This window comes from Xenopus laevis, chromosome 1S, assembly GCF_017654675.1.
Source record: "Xenopus laevis strain J_2021 chromosome 1S, Xenopus_laevis_v10.1, whole genome shotgun sequence".
Classification (NCBI taxonomy): domain Eukaryota; kingdom Metazoa; phylum Chordata; class Amphibia; order Anura; family Pipidae; genus Xenopus; species Xenopus laevis.
Window position 1 is genome coordinate 167389093 of NC_054372.1, and position 13581 is coordinate 167402673.

General features: G+C 36.2%; 1 protein-coding gene across 12 annotated transcripts in view; it reads left to right on the plus strand.

Annotated features, from left to right (window-relative positions):
* Positions 1–512: 512 nt before the first annotated feature.
* mef2c.S (MADS box transcription enhancer factor 2, polypeptide C (myocyte enhancer factor 2C) S homeolog) overlaps positions 513–13581 on the plus strand; it is a 194165-nt gene continuing 181096 nt past the window's right edge. For 5 of the 12 annotated variants that reach the window (XM_041580467.1, XM_018244374.2, XM_018244380.2 and 2 more), the window contains exon 1: positions 517–677. The gene's annotated coding sequence lies outside the window, so the exon portion shown is untranslated. Of the gene's footprint in view, positions 678–13581 lie in introns of all 12 variants that reach the window. The other 7 variants (XM_041580474.1, XM_041580470.1, XM_041580473.1 and 4 more) reach the window with 4 other exon arrangements.

The window sequence follows — 13581 nt, forward strand, 5'->3', positions numbered from 1 at the left end:
GTCTATGATTAATAACCCCATTCCGAGATGTTTGACACTCCTCTGATTTTATGAATACGAGCGAACAAAGGGGTCATGGGTAACCCACCCTCCACGCTAATAAAATAAGGTGGATCACCGCCATTTAAAAGAGATAACCATAGTTAGGCATGTAGCTTGCTTCTATAAGACAATAATATTAACTGATAAAATAAACAGTGGGAATTCACAAATAAATCTGGAGATACTAAAGGCGTTTTGTTTATAAAATATCTTTTTTTTTCAGTTTTTTTTTACAGGGGGAATGTGGAAATTATAAATCCATGCTAGTTTAAAGCATATGTTTGGAGGGGGACTATAATCTTGTGTTCTTATGCCAGCGCTGACAAAGGTCTGGTTGACAGCGATACCTTTCACAGCTATATTTAACCCAGACTGACTAGAGCAGGTGCATGTGGGCCTGCCAGACACTTGTGCTCTGGAATCTCGTTTCTTACAGGTCAACAGCTAAAGGGGAAAAAGCTACTGTCCTCATGTTAGAAGGAGAGTGAGGCAACTAGAGCCCGTACTAGGGGTTTCTCTTCAAAGCCAGCTGGTCTGGCTTTATTGTACAGGAATTTTTTTACCTGTCAGAGTTTGGTCAACAATACCCTCAGCAGGTGCTGTAGGGTGCAACTTCCTGGAGAAGTAGGGCACTGGTAAGTTTTCTTTTCTATTTCTTATGTTTGGCAAATTTTGGGAGAGTTTGATGGCTGTGGCTGTATAAGTGATTGTACCCTTAGGTCTGTGTGATACGATATATTAATGATGTTCTGGAATAAGGATTTCTAGAGTCAGATCAAGCTTTGAATTTCTAATTGAATAACTACTTTCTATGGTGAAATCTTAGCTTTTGCTGTTTCCATAGGATGTTGGAAATGTGTATGAAGAGATATACAGGGAAGCCCCATGTTTTCTTGGTTTAGTCTGTGTGATTTGTGTTCCATGTTTTCTGATCAATTGATGCTTTAGAAATGAAGTTCTACAGAATAACATTTTTGGCTAGAAATATATAAGAATTCTCTAAGGGAGGGAGACATTTATTATATCTGTAATAGTCCTTGTTTTGCTACTTCAACTTTTCTATCATAGCAGTACATGACTTTATGCATTTATTTGAGGGGTATCGTTTAATTATAAAGAAGAGAATATGGCATACCACATTAAAGAAATTTTCCCATGACTACTTTGGCTGTTGCTGCTTGACTTTATCCAGTCTGGGCTGGATTTAAGTATTGCTTGAAACGTATTTAGAAAACAAATACAAAAAGAAAACAAGCAATGCTGGGACCTTCGTCAGGATAAAACAAAACGGTGTCACCCATCTTCCACAATAGCAAATGACGAATTGCAGATTTCCCTTCACACTGTAATCCAGTGAGCCAAGTAAAGTTGAACAAGTGGAAAATAAGTATTCCTAGTTAAGAGGCCTGTTTGTTTTCTCTAGTTTATATCAGAATAACACAGATGTTTTGCTCATATTTAAGGGCAATGTTTGAGTTATGTTTGCTTGTCCTGCATTAAGCTTCAAAGACGGATATTTACATATAAATCATATGGATATAGGCACACACAAACACACGCATTCACACAAACAGGCGACATTATGGCGAACAAAGACACAGACAACTTGTGAAGACTTATGAAGTCTTTTAAGGCAAAAGATAGAATGTATTCTTAACGCGTGATACACTGCTAAATATAGACGTGAAACCATAAGGAAACCTTTGTTGCATATGTTAATGACGGATTTCGTCAGTGAATATAACAAGAAATAATCTAGAATTAGTGCAGTCTCCAGATGAGAATATATTTAGAGTATAATTATATTCGGTTCAATAGAATCTCGCAGAAAAGCTGTTTTAGTACGGATTCTTCTCATAACTGCTAAATGCCCATTTCTGATGGGTGCCCAAGAAAGGACATATTCTGTGGCTCAGGTGACAAATGTGGGTGCTAATGTTGATGCTGTTTTGATACTATGGCAGTTATTTATTAAAGTCCCATTTTTTTCTAGTCAGGCTTTTATGAAAAAAACACTTTTATTGTGGGAAATAAACCTCATTTTTTTTTGTGATTTATTAAAGTCTGATGGTGTTAAAAGTCTGAATAAAAAATGACTCCAACTCTGACCTGCTGAGCTCATGTAGAAATCAATGGCAGATGCCCTGTTTACAATTAGAAGATATCCTGATCTGTTTTTGTGGTTTTGTTCAATAATCCGAAGATTTTGTGTTTTTTTGTGGATTTCTGGTGATAATTAGTGATGGGCGAATAAATTTGCCTGGCACTAATTTGCGGCGAATTTCCACGTTTCGCGCCGGCATCAATTTCCGATTTTCATGATTTTTTGCGTGAAAATGTCAAATTTTCACGATTTTTTCATGAAAACCCTTCAAATTTCTCGATTTTTTTTGTGAAATCCTTCAGTTTTCACGATTTTTTAGTAAAAACCTTAAAATTTCACGATTTTTGAGTGAAAACTTCAGAATTTCACGATTTTTTAGTGAACTTTCCGTTTTCATGTTTTTTCACAAATTTTTCATCCGTTTTTCAGCGAAGCGAAACGGAAGAAGTTCGCCCATCACTAGTGATTATGGAAAAAAGCCACAGTTTTCAAGCATCAAATCCAACAAAAATCTCAGTTTTTGCAGACAAATTCTATGTTTTTCACGATTTTATCTAGTCTTTTCCCACACAAGAAATTTTCCTGAAAATGTATAGATAAATAGGGGTAAAAGTCCATGCGGATATGGTTAGATTGCTTTTCAGAAAATAGTGAGAAAGTGTCGGATTTTGATCAATAACCAGCTTAGTGTGTTAACGAATTTAAAGGAACAGTAAAGGTTAGAGATAACTTTGCCTTGCATGAAAGCAATGAACTTCCAGCCAGCTGCCATCTAGCTGATTTTGAACTTCAGGTTACAGGACGATAAGGGTTTTAGTTCAACACCAGTTGGAAGTTTGCAGTAGGGAATCTGTGTGCAATAACTTTCAACTATATACATGTAGCCAGTGTTATTTAGAAAAAAACAACATGATACAGTACGACTATGTCTGTATTTGTAGTGAAGCTAACGCGTCCAACTTTATTCTGTATATTTCTTTTCTCCACTTTCTATATCCATATATACAAAACGCTTATGACAGCAGTATTCGAGATAGATTTGTTTTGGCTTACTTTCATTTTAAAGGAGAAGGAAAGCTACGGAGGCATTTTATTGCCAATAGATTAGCTGCAATAGTGCAAGCTAGAATGCTATATTTATTCTGTAAAATATTTTACCATACCTGAGTAAAAAGCTCTAGAAACTCTCTGTTTGTTTAGAATAGGAGCTGCAGTATTAATGTGGTGTGACATCACTTCCTGCCTGAGTCTCTCCCTGCTCTGGGCTCAGATTACAGTAGAGAAGGGAGGGGTGGGGGGAGAGGAGCAAACTGAGCATGCTCTTGCCCAGGGCAATGAGGTTTAAGCTGAAGGCAGGAAGTCTGATACAGAAGCCCATGAGTACACAATAGAAGGACAGAAATGCTGTGTTTCTTTTGACAGAGGACTCAGAGCAGCATTACTTTGGGGGTTTACTGGTATATTTAGATGGACCTTTCTGATAAGGCTTACTTAGTTTTAACCTTTCCTTCTCCTTTAAAAGGCAACAAGTTATTTATTTCTAATACAGAGACCTGTTATTGAGGAAAGTTTCCTTTTTCTGTAAATATATATTTAGATATATATGATTTAGGAGTATGACAACTTTCTCCCCTGCTATATATTCCAAGCTCATTTCCTTTATAGTCCTGCACAATCAAAAGGGGAGGGGGATGATTGAATTCTATTACTATATGTTCAGATGACTGAGCTGCTGGTACATTTGATTTGATAAAAAGTTCCACTGATACCGTTTACTTTATTTTTCACAACATAAAACCTGTTTTTCTCGCTAAGGTACCAAAACTTTTCCCTAAACTAGAGAAACAATAGCAAAGAGCCAAACCTGGTATTTATAGAATTTCAAGATTCTCTAAAATAATTTTGCTTATCGCTAGATATTCGATAATGTGATATTTTGTTTACTGAAACATTTTAGTATTAATTGTTTTTTTTCTCATTACACAATGAATGGAATAGTGAATCAATCCAAGTCTTGCATACTTTTCATTAGAAATAAGTTATGTTATGTAATGTTAAATGTTATGGTATGTTAAAAAATAAAAACACTTGCTTGAGACTATGGGTAAGATTTAGAGTCTCTGCGCCACTGTACTTTTCCATATAAATGGAATATACAGCACTACAGCAGCTGCACATGCCTCCGCTCAACAAGTGTCTGATGGTTTCCGCACAGATTACGATCAGAGAGCTATTGTATATACTGTAACCTGGGTTGAAATTGCTGGAAACTTAAACAAAAAAAATTCACAAATTTTCAGCGAATTTTGTGAAATGGCAATTTTTTTTATAAATTTCGACACCAGTGTTAAAGTCAATGGGCGTCCGAATAGTGTTGACGCACAACGATTTTGACACAAGCTACTTTTCCGACACTCGCACACGGAAATTCGCTGCCAATTTTATTTGCCCATCACTAGTTCCTAATTTACCAGCTATGTAGAAGGCTACTGTATTAATATAAATCTATCGTTTGACACTGAAGGTGTATAATGGCTTGGTTTTAACCCTTTATTACACCTATGTTTGGGCTGTATGTTCCTCCAGCCGATGACCTATTGCAGAGAATATATGTATTAATGAGAGTTATACAATAATGTTTCTTCCTAAGCTGAGAAAGAAAAACAGGTATGGGACATAATATTGTCCAGAATCCTCAAGAGGATTCTCCTAGATTGATGCAGTGAAAATTATCGTCCAATCACTGATCGCCATGTCATAGCCCCGCCCTGTGGTATCACTCAGTCCAACCCACAACATCACAGGCCCGCCCCCCTGCCCAGACCATGCAGCCTCCAAAGGTGGAAACCCTTATATACAGTACACAATATGTGTTTTGGTCCTGTATTTCTTTTATGCTGAACTAATGTCAGGATTTCTTATAGTGAGAGATTATTCCTACACCGAGCTATTATAAAATAGTTCACAATTATTGAAACATTTCTTAAAATGTGATTTTTTTTTTCCCAACTGTGTTACTTAACACAGATGTTTCAGAAGCAGGACATATACAGTATCTGTGTTCACATTGACTATTTCATTTTGGACATTTGTTTGTACTGAGTAAGGAAACCCTCTTGTGGTTGCAACATATCTGACCTCTTCATTTTAAATGTATTCAGAACCAACATGTCATCCTATACTCCTACATGCCAGTATTGTATTTTATAATATAACATATAATATGAATACATTGGATACATGGGAAAATTCCTATATAACAGTAGAACAAGGAAGAACACTAGGAAGAAAATGTATTCTTTATAGTTATGTTAGAACAGTGGTCTGCTTTGTAGCTCAGTAAAATCTAAGATTTACATTTCTTACACCTCCCAGTTGCGGGTTTTAGACCGAGAAGCTATAAAAAGATGCACTTTTATTTTAAGCCTGTGTTTTGGAGTACAGAATAAAATTTTTCCAACTTTCCAAAAGGTCAGGCTGTTCACACTTAGAATTAACACTTCAGCGATGTCTACCATATTGGAACAACTGGTATGTTAGCTGGTATTGAACAGATTGCTCTATGTTAAAACAGCCCCTCAGTTACATTTCTATACTTTATGTATCATGGAAATACTTGTATGGAAAAAAAAACAACAAATGTCAAACAGGTCCAATATTAGAGTGAAAATAGGCAAAGATATGTACTAATCATTTTAATCTCCTAATGCCATTCCAGAAAAGCCACCAAAAGGCATTATAATAATATGTAACATGTTAGTAGCAGATTCTTGGCACAGACAAGGACATAAGACGTTGGTCAAGGCCATGTCATTGCTGTATCAATTTTCACATGACCCTGGTTTCCAGAATAGAAACTCAAATAGCAGTATCTAGAAAAAAAGAGCCAGCGCCATAGGCACAGGAACGACAAACAGAGAAAGCATATACTGTATTGTTTCAATATTACACTATATGCTTTCTCTGTTTGTCGTTCCTGTGCCTATGGCGCTGGCTCTTTTTATACTGTGATTTCGGACTTGAGGGGATACAAGTGTGAGCCGGATAAGGATTGTGGACATTGCTGATATTTTCAGGACTCATATTTAGCTTGGACTTAGAAACTCAAATAGACCTATATAGCCTGTGCCCTGCAGACTTACAGGCATTCTTTTCTTTAGTTCACGTAGACTTCTTTTCCCTTTTCAGGAATTCCGTGCATATTTAAATTCTATTATTTTCCCAATATATTTTTCAAATATCCTTAATTTTGCTCAGGAGCAGTAACCAATAGCAATCAGCAGCTAGAATGTAAGGGTTACATGATTAAAAACAAACCCGATTGGTTGCTATGGGTTACTGCTACTCTTATTACAAATGGGGGTAAATGTCAGGCGTATTCTCTGCACCCATGGCCTTAGAAAAGGGAATTGGTGGTACTGCTACTAAAAATGTTAGCCATTGCACTTATAATGTAGAACAGTCATTTCAATATCTAGTGATGGGCAAATTTATTCGCCAGGTGCAAATTTGCTGCGAATTTGCATGTTTTTTGATTCTGGCGACGGAATCTATGCCGGTGTCAATTTAGATGCTGATGATGATTAATGGATGCCCATTGACTTCAAAAGTTGCCGCCGGGAACCCATTTTGATGTCGGCGTTGCCAAGTTTTGTGAATTTTTCGCCTGTTTTATGAATTTCGCTGGAAATTTGCGAAATTCATGGTGAAGCAAAACGGGACAAATTCGCCCATCACTATTCATATCCTTTCACTCCCCCAAGGACAAAAACTTCAAGCAGATAAGCCACTCATTGTAGGGGATAGTATAAGAATTGCAAATGAATGTTGCTGTTAATATATTTGTTGAATATATAGAATGTTTTTTATATATATTTTGTAACAAGTTGACTCTGTGAATGTCTAAAGTATAAACATGGGCACTCATACCCGAGAAAAAGCTTCTAAATGTGGCTCCCAGGGGGCGTGTCATAGGTATCCTGTTTGAGCAAGAATATATTTAAATACTCACCCATTAGGCATTCTATGAGAACAGTCTTGAAGTGCACCTGGAGGTAGGGGACTAATAGAGCTGGGGGAAAAGCAGTTCTTTGAAAATTGTATCCCCCACCCCCAGAGCGCTAGCCCACAACAGAGAATTTGTACCAAAGCTTTCACTCATAATGCACGTGTTTGACGCAAGATGCATAATGAGCGTGCAGGGAGAATCAATCATTATGCACATGCATGCCATATAACATAGCCACAATAAACAGTGGCTCCATCCCAGACAGGCAGCCTAGAGCTCCCCCAGGGCTATTAGCCCGCACTTCTGGTGGGGGTGACAGGTGCCCTTTAAAACCATAACTGAGTTGAGTTGCCATCTTGTACCAAATTGTTTATACAAAGTAGGGACTTTCTTTTTCTTAATTTTTATTTTTTTCAAATTTTGAAACATCAGTATTTTGAAATGCTGAAAATGTCCGCATCGGTTTCATTACCTAGATATTGTTTTTTAGATATTACGAAAGAGAGAAATGAAAAATGATAAAATAAGTGAATTCAGTAAAACATTGATAAAATGGAAACATGTTCAATGGTCGCAGGTTACATTTCCACTAATGTGCGGCTTAATGAATAAACACTGGCTTGACAAAAGTACAGTACAAAATGTTTCCGAGAGTCTGTTCCTCTTCCTCCTCATGTGCAAGGTGAACCAAGATAACATTAGCAACATGGAATAACACAGAAGTACAAAGTAATAGAAACACTAAACTTCAAACCAAAAAAAAGAGTAGGGTCCATTTATACGTATGTATATACATATGTATACATGAATGGGATATGAAAGATGCATTTATATGGAAATGTCATGATTAAAATAAATATTAAAATGTGTTTTAAATACATGAAAAATGGCCCCGTGCTGGGATGTTACATTGTATTGAAAACAATTGCTTGAGGTACATCATTTAATCCCAATCACTTTTTATGGGTTCAAATTGTCATCAATATATTCTAAATGTTACTCCAGTGGTTGAGAGAAAGAGGTCAGTTCAGTTCAAGCTAATTATACCTGTTTTCCTACATAAAAGTGCAAAGAAACCTCATGCCCACAACACATTATCATAATATCGCTGCATTACGTCAAAAATAGCATTACGTTAACAAGTATACAAGTATAGACGATCTCTCTGTACCAAGTACACTATTTGCACCAGTTTTTTTTCACATTATGGAGACACCAAAACACCCCCCTTCTGCAATATCTGTTTTTTGAGAACCTTAATACTCAGTGGAACATTCTAAGTAACTGTTTTGGCATTTGAGTGGGATGACAGAATCAGCAGATCCTTGGCAGCTGCTTCAGCCAAGCCCGTCTGTGCATAAGGGTGGAGCACACGCCACCTGTTGTGGGGAAAAAAACTCAGCATCTGAGTGATGTGGTCTGATATGTTTTGTGTGGGGATCAGAGACACAATGCGTGTGCATATGTTTCCACAAGTAACAGGACACAAATAAGTATACACTCTAAAATACAATGAGAGCAAAGTAATATGCTGAACACTGATGTGTTACAAGAAAGAATATGTTAAAAGCAGGGCTATTATTAAGAGACGGGGAAGCCCTGGCAATGAAAGGAGCCTTGGGGGTGTGAAATTCTGTAGCCTTCTATGTTGTTGAAATTCTCCCAGCATGCCTCTACTTTATTCTATCTAGGAGGGAGGATGGTAATAGTTGAACCACTGGAGGGCTGCAAGCTGGTCACTTTAAAGCTGCTGAATTGCTGTTTTAGCCTATGGGGGATGTCCTGGAATCAATTTGGAGTTGTTTAGTGGCATCCTGAAAATCAAAAAACTTGAATCGAATTTGATTAAAATTCGATTCAAATTTCATTTGAATTTGATTCGAGTTTGCCAGCCGATCCTATTCACCCGAATTGAAAAAATTGGATTTTTTTTTTATATATAAATTTCGATCGTTTTTAACTCGAAAATCAGGTTTATGGAAGATTTTATAAACTCCCCTAAACCCCAAAATCGACCCTTGATAAATATGCCCCTTAGTGTTTTATTTGTGTTTTATGTATACGTCCATGTGGCAAGTTGTTTTTAATAAACTATTTTATTTCACTTATTTTATGGTCAGATTACACAGACTTGCAAGAAAGATCTAGAATACACTGATTTGTTGATCACTCTGCAGTGCTACAATGGATCCCCATCTATAAGGTTCGGTCACTGACCATATACACATGCCCAGTCTAATCAACAGGTTTTTATGTTATTAAAACTTGCCTCCAAACCTGAAATTTCTAAAACAAGAACTTTGAACTTTGTTTAAGGCCACATCCAAGGGATTGCTCGCAAGCCACTGGTTGGGGACCACTGTATTTTGGCGTCTAAATAAATTATTTGGGAAAAAAATGTTATTTAGGTAAAAGTCGTCATGATTGATACAAACAATTTGAGCAAAATTTACATGAGCAGTAAAATGTTATTCTTTTGGAAAGTTGTATGTTTTCAGAAGCAATCTGTAAAGAATGTTTAATATATTAGCTCCACTTGTGTAAATTTGTTTTCTTATATATTTTTATGTTTGCTTTTTATTCTAGTTTAAAACACAATAGTTTTTGGTTTTGTTTAAAATATCACAAAGTTTTTTTTTTTAATATTGTTCTGGAGCAAATGGAGACTGCCTTATTTTCCTTTCAATATAGACTGGGACCATATTTGTTTAGGATACCATTTTTAAAGTCTACTATAGTCATTGTCATTGACACTGATGCTTTATATAATAAATAAATACCAGTATCAACTAAACTGATTTACATCTTTTACATGGGAGAAAAGATATACATTATGCCGATACTTGGTGCTTCAGTACCAAATAATAGTAACAATAGCAATATTATTTTCATAGTTTTATGCATTTTCTTTCTTTCAACACTTATGACTATTTACAACTTACAAATATGTAATTTAAGACACATCCTAAGTTAAGACACATTCAAATTATGCTGTCCTTCCATGCAGTGTGTATATTTTCAACATTAAGTTAAAATAAAATTTCTAAAACTTAAAAAGAATACTAGAAGGGGGTTATTTATTAAACATTAATTTTTCTCATTTTTTCAAACAACTTCGACCAAACTTCCATCCACAATTTTATCTTATTTATCAATAAAATAACTTGAAAACAAGTTGTTGTTTTTTTCAAGAATTTTTTTTTTTTTTAAAAAACTGTAAACTGAAAAAAGAAAAAAAACCTTAATGTGAGACGAATAAACTGAAATGACGGTAACAATCCATTACAAATGGATGCAGCTGCATTAAAGGTAGTGGGTTGTTTTAGCATCGCAAATCAAAAGCTTTAACATATAAATACATTTATTGTAGGGGACCTGTCATAGGCAACAATTTCAAATTATTTTCTATTGTATTTGTTAAGCAAAATAAACTTTAATTGCACTATATAAAATATTTCAATCTTTGTTGCCTTCCCTTTTGTAATTCCCAATCACAGCAAGCAGGCAGATGCTATTTTGTGGGGTAAGCCTTGCATCATGCCAAAATTCTGTTTATGCGCCAGAATGGGGGGACCTGATTCCCATGCCTACACAATTATAGACATTGAAGGAGGAAAAGTAAATGTGAGGAAAATGAAAGTTAATGCCTACTCCACCTCTATGAGGCATAGAGACAGAAAATTCAATATTTGATTGACAGCAGAGCTTTTTGAATACATTTTTAACAGTCATGGATATTTTAATAAAAGAATTTCTGTTTCATATTTACTTTGAAAACAACTTTTATGATACAGTTTTTTATGTCTGGGTGACAGGTTCCCTTTAAACAAATAAATAAAGACAAACTAAGAACCCTAATACCTCCTTATATGTAAACATCATGACCTTCAATGGGATATATACACCATAGATTTAAGTTTAAGTTGAATGATTTAGTTACAAAAACATATTCGCATAAGTTACACTGGGAGCCTTATGAACCTCACCCAGAGATGCTTAGAAATAGTTCCCTCTGATGATTATCCTATATACGCTAGATTTACACTGATTTACTCTGGAAGACCATACAAAAAAAGCATATATTGCATGTGTTTAGGAGAGCTCACCTTACACTCTTCACTCCATCCTGTTGTGGTAAAGCAGTTAGGTTACTACAATTAACTCTTTTCACCTTTTAAAATTACCTTTTAACCTTTGGTGACTCACGTTTAACAGGCAGGTGGTAGGAACACCATTAATTTCAGATTTAAGATTCCTGGGGATTGACTCCAAGTCTGTTTTGGATTTGAAATTCCAGGCAAAGTCTGTTGAAAGCCTACTGATGTTATTAAGCTTCATTCTCTGGACATGGCCTGTTAGAATATGTTCATGTGTTTCTCTTCATGTATCAGATCCCAGGTTTCAGTTCACTTCTTCATGTGTAACAAGGAAAACCACAAGTTTTTATATTTAAAAGTTTGAGCATACAGTAGACCAAGTAGTTTCTAGGAGAGGGCCCCAACTCTAACCTTTCCTATCCTATTTTTGTTTCCCTTAAGACAGCAGCCTTACAGCTAATGGAGTTGGAGTATTTGGTTGAACTGAGGTATTCTTTTTTAAGTGTTGGTTCATTCCTTATTGGCCTCTGACATACATAGTCCACTTATGCAGGCTGAGTATTTCAGGCAGCTAGTCAATGTTCCCTTAGAAATAAATGCCAATGAGACTGCTGAACATTAGGCTCTGCATAATTAAAAGAATAATGACTGGAAAAAAACAAATACTTTAGGAATTTTTAAAGGGAAAAAATGAATGAATTTAAATTAAAAAGTGAAAATAACTGTTCCAGTTGCATCAATACATTTGCTACCCAAGAAAATTATAACATTTCCTCTCATCTAAATGTTGTCAGTAAGAGTTTAATATGCTAAAGTTTCAAATCCCAAGTAAGGTAGTATAAACGAACACGCAGTCATTAAATCTATTTTGGGCCACTGTGAAGTGCCCCCTTCTGCTAAACAGGGAATACAATCTCCCCTTTTACTGGTCTCACAAAGAAACCATGAAGCCTGTAAAGCTATCTGGGTTTATGCTTTTCAAAACTACTCCAAATGCAACTATGTTCTGCACTGGAGTTTGAGTGATTGTGTAAGGAGGAAAGCTAAAAATAAAATAGAATTGGAATTTGTCTTGTAAATAGGTAAAGACAGAAATATTGGGACAATTAAGGTTTCCTTGATTCTTAATTTCACAAGGAAAGATAAAGGAATGGCAACATTATCCCACTAAGAACATGTAGCAGTAGAGTAAAAATCCATAGAATGCCTGGCAACAAATATATATGTTTATATGTTGTTCTGATATAGCTTTGATGAAATGCAGAAGAGAAAATAATGAGAACCATCTTTAGTGACAGTCAGCTATCCAGGTCCTGAGCCATTCTGTGAAGTCTGCTGCTTGCAAACCAAGAGACCAGTAGCTTATGAAATAAATAATAGACAAGAAGGGGCCAATATGAGAAGCTAGCACTTGAGATGTTATATGGAGTAGAGGCATTAGTAGCACTTGAGACAAGGATGACAATTGATAGCTTTACACCTGACATGAACAAGATATAAAGTGAAATCTAGGAAGCCAGTTTTCAAATGGCATTTACCATGAGAGAAAAAGGTAAGAATGGTAATCAAGGAAAAGGCAAATATCTTGAACGCATAATCATTAAGAATCAAGAATATGGATGCAAGACTGGTATAGAAGTGAGCAACGAACACAACTTTTTGTGTGGAAACAGGGAATGAGACTGTAGAGACTGTGGGGCAAATTCACTAAGAATCGAAGTTGCGCCAGGCGCAACTTCGTCACACTTCGCCAGGCGTAGTTTCGCCAGCGCTCCGCAAATTCACTAAAATCCGAAGTTGCGCTCAGGGGTAGCGTAAGGTTGCGAAGTTGCGCTAGCGTTGATTCGCTATGTAAAGCGAAGTTACGCTAGCGAAGGCTAATTTGCATACGGAGCCAAATTCAAATTTCAATGGAGGAATACGTATCAGCAATACAAATGCCAAGAAAACCTTCAAATCATCAAATAAAAATTGTATTTTGCCCTACACATGTGCCCACTGTCTAGGTAAGTTGCCATGAGTCAGGAAATGTAGGGGGGAAGGAGGGGAGCCCCAAAAAAATTTTCGATCTTTTTCAGCCTATCACCCATCATGTAGAAAACACGCCAGCGTTTTTTTTTACTTTTTTTGAAACAATCCCTATTTACTCTATTGCGCTTCGCCAGGTCTAAGGTGGTGAAGGAAGTCTAGCGTAAAAGGTAGCGTTCAGTACACTGCGCAAGTTAGTGAATTTGCGTAGTTACGTCGCTAGCGAAAATTTGCCTGGCGTAAGGGTGCGAAGTAACACTAGCGAAACTACGCCAGCGTTCGTTAGTGAATTTGCGCAGTAA